The 6,847-nt window shown below is 35.2% G+C and overlaps 1 long non-coding RNA gene across 1 annotated transcript in view; it reads left to right on the top strand.

The window, feature by feature from the left end:
* The first annotated feature begins 447 nt into the window (after positions 1-447).
* Positions 448-6,847, top strand: part of LOC146571781 (uncharacterized) — a 6,644-nt gene continuing 244 nt past the window's right edge. Inside the window, exons 1-4 of the long non-coding RNA XR_014892880.1 lie at positions 448-549; positions 2,274-2,306; positions 6,385-6,544; positions 6,764-6,847. The exon at positions 6,764-6,847 is cut by the window's right edge and continues 244 nt beyond it. This is a non-coding gene — a long non-coding RNA (uncharacterized LOC146571781). The remainder of the gene's footprint in view (positions 550-2,273; positions 2,307-6,384; positions 6,545-6,763) is intronic.

Raw genomic sequence — 6,847 nt, 5'->3', positions numbered from 1 at the left:
AATTTACATTTTCTTTGAACTAGTGGAAAGGAGAGGGAACGGGGTCTTTCAAGCAGTCACACTTCAACTGTGAAACTCCCTTGTCCTTATGGTGTATTGACACTATTGAAACTTTTCAAAACCAGTCTAATGTTAGAAGAGCTTTTAGGTAAACTGTTATTCTTCTTCTTATCATTATTATATTTTTATTAATTATATTTTTATTATGATGTTGATTTGGGTGACACTTTTTGATAAATATTATATATTACTTTTTAAAACATATTAACCATCCCTATGCTTAAAAAACTTTTAAAAATAAAATTGTTCTTTTAAACTTGTGCATTGTTTGACTTTTAAAATTTTTGTATCAGGTGTAAAACGACTTTTTAAATAAAGTTGTTTTTAATGTGAGCAGCTCCTATTGGCTCGTTTAAAAAGAGGGAGGAGCAGATTGCACCGCCTAGCGTCTAGTCTTCGCGGTCTTTCGTCTGTTGCGCCTTTTCTCTCCCTGGTGTTTAAGAACGTGGAGGACAAAAGGATACCAAAGAATCGAAAACTATGACAAAGGTAAATACTTAAAGTTTGATACGTTTTCATCAATGGTTATTTTAGTAACTTTCTATAGTCGTCCTAAACGGTATAAGGGGGAGAAGCATAACATCTTTAGCTAGCAGGTAGAACTGGGTTAATTTGCTGCATTGTCTTTGGCAAACATAATTTAAAGTTAATTAAAAAACTCTTACTGCCTATATTCTACTCAATAAAGTTCATCTTATCTTATTCTGTTTTCATTGCACCATTCTCTCTATACAGTTTTTGAATTTACACACTATAACGTACACGGCAGTTTTTTTCTGTGCTTCTGCAACTGTTTCTTGGGTTTTCCTATAAGGTTTTTGTAATTAATTTTAAAAATTTATATTATTTTTTTGGCTTTAGTGGATTCCTGCTCAGCTAACTCGGCCATTATGCACTACCCAGTAAACAAAATGGCTGAACAGTATCTTAAATGTCTGAACATGAGCTAGTCATACCATGTTACGTAATATTCATGTGCAGTGTAGCAAGGTGATTGTTTAAATTACAGGAGTAGATGCCTGCAGCTGAAACGGTTTTCTGATCTGAATACGGTAATGTTACCAGATATGCATTGTACTATGGGAAAACGGTGGTGGATCAGTGTGTAAAAAGCCCCCAAAAGAAACACACAGCGTCTTTAGCTCAAACACTGTCTGATCACTCTCTTAGATACTGTGCTGTTCCATCTAGTTATTGGTTACTGAGAAATGTTAGGTCATTAATTAATTAAGAGAGTGCAGCTGTTCAGATCAGATGGTGAAGTAGGAAAATGCAGAACATGTTATTATAGCTGAATGCTGTGTAAAATACTAGTAATAAATCTAACTCCCATTTATGGCTTTTACTACTGTGGGGCTAAATAAAAAATTACAGACATAATGAAATCTGCTACAATTACAAAGCTTAAGTTTAAAACAATTATTATATATTAAGCATTTTTTTGCTCTTTTTTTTTTTAAATTCTTTTTGCTAATAATGGACTCAATTTTATTATCAACTTCAAAGACCTATTAAACTTTTAAACCATTAAATCCAGGAAATTAGATGCCCGTAAATGTACGAGACCCTCTTTATGTCTAGTATCCCCAAATATTTAATAATCCTTTCTAAAAGTACACAAATTTTGTTCTTTTCAATTAAATATTGCATGTTCAATGTATTCTTGAGCAGGTAAAAATTCCACTAAATTAGTTTTTGCATATTTTTAAGTATAATCAAATTTTTATAGTTTGCGAGTACTTTTAATTTGGAGATTTTGCCACTTGATTTGAAGTTTGGATAGTGCTTTATAGTCATTTGTAAATGTTTTGAACTCATCTGGCTTCTTAATAATTTAATAAAAAATTAACAAGCCATGTAATAATTTGAAAACCACTAGGGACCACTTATAAAAAAGTAATTCCTTTTTTACTTAAAGGAATTTAGGATTTATGTCTGTCAAGTCATTTGTTCTGGCATAAGTCACCATTTTGATATATCTTCCTGTGACTTTAAAGTCTGTCAGCTAGTTAGATACATTTTTGCACTGCTAGTGTTTGCTGCTTGAATTAGTCAGTTTATCATATAAACACATGCAGTGCCTTTAAAACTTTTAATTACACTGTTCATTTTGTGCATTAGTAAGAGAATCTTTTATATTGAATTATCCTGGGAAAAAACAAAAATGTTTGTATTTTCTCATGCACTTTCTTTCATTTCCTTATCACGTTTAGATTCTTCAAGATCACAAGCACCATCTTTGACATGTAAGTAACTTTCATATTATTTGTATTACTTATTATTATTATTATTATTATTTTTGAAAAGTGATGGTCTTTGGGGCATCCTTTTTTTTTTATTGGTATTAAGTATATATATTTATTTAGGCACAGGAGGCAATGATCTATTTTAAAATTTAACATTTATTTAATTTTCATCTTTTATGCTAACAATAATGCCAACAGTGTTCTCTTCACTTGACCCACAACTCTGACAGTTTTGGTCCTCTGCTCTCCTCACAATTGGCTGATTTCCATCTGAGCTGCTACTGTCAACTGCATTAAACTGATTTTACATTGCCTTGTTATTCTAATCTTTATCTGCGTTTTGGACTCCAAACTTTCACACCTGCTGTTAGTAACCAGAGCTCACAAGAGTGTAAGGCGTGTAGTTCAATAAAGTGATCGATGTGTTCACTAGCTGATTTCAATAAACCGGTAACTTATCAAATCCATATTTTATAGGAAGTACATTACTGATAAAAGTGGTAATAAACACGGTAACCAATAAAAATTAAAATTTCCTGTTATAAAAAAAATACTGCTGTGAGCTCGGTTTTCTAACACCAGGTGTGAACATCTACAGTCTTTAAGCGCTGGTAAAGATTTAAAAATAAAAGCATTCAATAACATAACATAACATTAAACACTAAATTAGTTTGATGGTGTTGACTGCAGCAGCTCAATGTTAATCAGCTGATGGTGATGGAAGCAGATGAGCGTTTTTCATCATGGTTGTTAGTGATGTGTTGGTCAAAACGAAACGGCTCTTTGAAGTGAACGACACAAGCGTGTTTTTTCTCTCTCTCTCACCCTCTCTCTCGCACTTTTTTTCCGCTTCACTCTGCACGCGAGCCTTGTGCTTTGCGCTGGGAAGAGGGGGGAGGGGCGGTTGTTACACACGCAGTAGCACAGTAACAGAGCAGGAGGGAGAGAGAGAGAAAGAGAGCCAGGGACAACAACGTCACATTACAAAGGTATAGTAATCATCCACAACTATTTTCAATTGCGGATGATAAAGGATTCAGAAAGTTTATTCATGCAGGCCCATATGACAGAGAATGTGCATCTTCTGTTTGTTTTCATATTATAATTTATATTTAATTGTGTTGTGGTTTGCAGTGTTTTGTGTTGTTTCACTTTAAATTTGTTTAAAAGGAAAAAGCTGAAAATTTAAATAGTTAAAAGTTGAAATGTAAATAGTTGTTTTTTTTGTATTATATGATTTATTTATTACATTTTATGTGGAGAGAATAAATAAAAGTATATTTACGGTGGCTGCTAGAGACAAAGCACGTACAAACCCCAAAACACGTAAAAACTTCATAGCACGTACAAACTCCAAAGCACGTACAAAACACAACAGAAGTGCTCCAGGATGCTAGGCACAGTGTTGAGATTTTGTTACCTAGTGGCTACACAAGCCAGGAAGTACCAACGACCAGATTTGGTGTGTGGTAGTAACAGGTAAATGAACAGCTTTTGGAATTTTTTATGAATATATATGAGTGCTTGTGTATAAATACACAAAAAATACACATATGATTTCAATTGTGTAAATTAAGTGATCTAGATAGCTCTGTTTTGGAAGTTCAGTTGACGCTAGAAATGGGTTTTGGAGTTTGTACATGCTTTGTCTCTAGGGGCCACCATATATATTTATATATAAACATATATAAATAAAACCACGTTTCTTTTTTTACATTAGTAATTCCTTTTGTTCATAATTTTATATTGTTGTTAATAATAAATTAATTAAAGCAACAAAACAACCTGAAGAGCCGGTTGGGAGCCGAAAGAGCCGGCTTTCTAAAAAGAGACGAAAATCCCATCACTAGTTGTGTAATATGCTGGTATTCATATGATCAAAAATGAACTGAGTTGTTTCGTATTCTATAGAAATTGTACATCTAATTAATAACAAGGCTTTCTGCTGATGTTATTAATTAAAAATGTATTGTTTTATTTTTAAGCAACAACTTTTTAGCATGCAATCAGTCCATGCTGTACAGGACAGATTTGTAAACTGTGCATACAAAAATAGACTATTTTACAAAATTGCTCTTTCAACAAATGTAAATCACAGCAGATTTTTTTTGTTGTAGGTGCACTGTCACAACTAGAAATGTGGGGGGAAGTCCTCAAAGTTGAAGGCAGAACAGGAAAATACATGGAAATAACAATTTTCCTTTAAATGGTAAATGGCCTGCATTTTTATAGCGCTTTTCTAGTCCCTAAGGACCCCAAAGCGCTTCACACTACATTCAGTCATTCACCCATTCACACACACAATCACACACTGGCGATGGCAAGCTACATTGTAGCCACAGCTGCCCTGGGGCGCACTGACAGAGCACATCAGTAAAGGTCGATCTGGATACTTGATAACTGTTGGTATAGGTATGACATGAATTTGAATCTCCATTATCACAGGTTTTAATTGGGAGGGAACATGCAGATATACAGGAGGACTATAAACAGCAATTCCTATTGCATACAACTGTTTTAGAAAATACCAACAACACTGTTAATTTATCACTTGCTGGTCTATAGACTTTACAGTGTGGATGGATGGAAAATCCATCTGGCTCCACTCTGGCTGAATTGGTGCTACAAACAACTCTGCGCTCGGCTTTCCTGGCTGTGTGTGGATTTATACTTACACATCCAAATTTTGACCCTATTTTTCTTCCTTTCAGCTGATTGGTCAATTTCATGTCAATCACCAATTAAACAATCCAATCAGAGAACATCTCCAGAAGTTGATTCTGTTCATCTGGACGTAGCATTTTCAGTGGGAGAAAATGCTGCAAGCGCTACGTCCAGATGAACAGAATCAACTTTTGGAGATTTACTTACCTGGATGATTGAGCATGCATCAAGACAATCAGAGAACAGATAGGTTTGGCTGTTGGAGGGCTGCATTACGGAGCTTCAGGTCCTGGAAGGCTGCATTACGGAGCTTCAGGTCCTGGAAGAATAAATTCCCTTTTACATACCAGACCAGCATTTTTCTTCATTAGCACGAAGGAAAACAGTCTGTGCGTGTCAGAGTTCTGTGGTTTTTGTGTCACAGGGCTTATAATATGTGTAAAAATCTGGCCAGGGACCATCACATCACACTGCTATCATATTTTTCTGTTGCTATCATGTTTCTTTTCTGAGATGTTGTTACTTTTATGACAGATGTAACGAGAAATCTTCCAGAAAGTTAAATTTTTTATTCTAATCAAATATTTGATTCTGATAACAGATAAAGATTTTTTTTTTTACTTTTGTTCTGCTATTTCATAGTTTATACAAATTTTGGCCAATTCCTATTTATTTTAACCCTTTAGCCCCCAAAAAGTCGCCAGCGACAGGTTTTTCCAAACCTGTCTCGTCAAACCTGAGCTCTGCCAGGGGCCCAACGCGCCTGGACTTTTAGAAGAAAAGAGATGTCCGAAAATAAACCACAGGGTCAAATACTTAATTTTGTTCAGTGTTTTAGAGTTATTAATTTGAATTGACTAATTTAAATATTTTATTCATGTACATTTTGATTGCCTTTAGTAAAAATGGCAAAATTTCAATTTCTTTTTTCTTTCTGTTATTAATCCTTGATTACATTCATATAGTATACAGTAGAGGAAAAAACCTACCAGACCTACCAGTTATCCTGCGTAACATTATTGGGGATAAAGGGTTAAGGAAGCGCAATTAATTTTTTTAGTTTAGCTTGTGTTTACTACCATTTTTTTTATCACCACACAGTAAACATTAAGTAATATGTAAAGTGTCCATTTATCCTCCATTCCGGTCCATTATCTTAAGCTTAGGCTGCTGCCCCTCGACCCAATCCGGTACTAAGTAGAGAGGCCCAGACTTCGCTCTCTCCAGGCACTTGGCCCAGCTCTTCCGGGGGAATCCCAAGGCATTCCCAGGCCAGCCGAAAAACATAGTCCCTCCAGCATGTCCTGGGTGTTCTGGGTCTCTTCCTGGTGGGACGTGCCCAAAACACCTCACCAGGGAGGCATCCTAACCAGATGCCAGTATCTAATCTGTCCTTTTTGTATGTTCCCCTCAGGTTGCCATGGTAGCAGATACAGGGGAAACAAGTGTAGACGATGCCACAAGAAGGATGATGAAATTCCTCATATCACCTGAGCTGGCTGTGGAGTACAACATGCTTGGCCGACATGGGGAAAAAAAGTTCAGAGATTTGCGTCTTTTTAATGTTGTGTATGGTAAGTTAGTTTCACTTGAGACATTTGAACTTTAGAAAACTAAACTTTTTTAATAAAGTGTTTGAAAGTGTAACTGAGTTTGGTTATCATGCAATTTGTATATATTTTTTGAGGCAATAAAGTGAAATAAACATTGTTCTTTGAAAATCATCACCAAATGAAGTAAGCTAAGATTAACTTTACTTTGGCTTGCCCGTTTTTCTTCTTCTTCATTTGCAGAGGCACTGAAGAATTATTTAACATCAAAAGTCAACTTGCAAGAAGCAGAGAAGGCTCTGTCCAAGTGGTTCAGTGGAGCTAAAG

Source organism: Mchenga conophoros, linkage group LG6 (assembly GCF_057382185.1).
Source record: "Mchenga conophoros isolate Kocher_MC1m ecotype Shallow Benthic linkage group LG6, M_conophoros_male_GT1.1, whole genome shotgun sequence".
NCBI lineage: Eukaryota > Metazoa > Chordata > Actinopteri > Cichliformes > Cichlidae > Mchenga > Mchenga conophoros.
The sequence above is the reverse complement of the archived record's forward strand: the minus strand, read 5'-3'. Positions and strand labels throughout refer to the sequence as shown.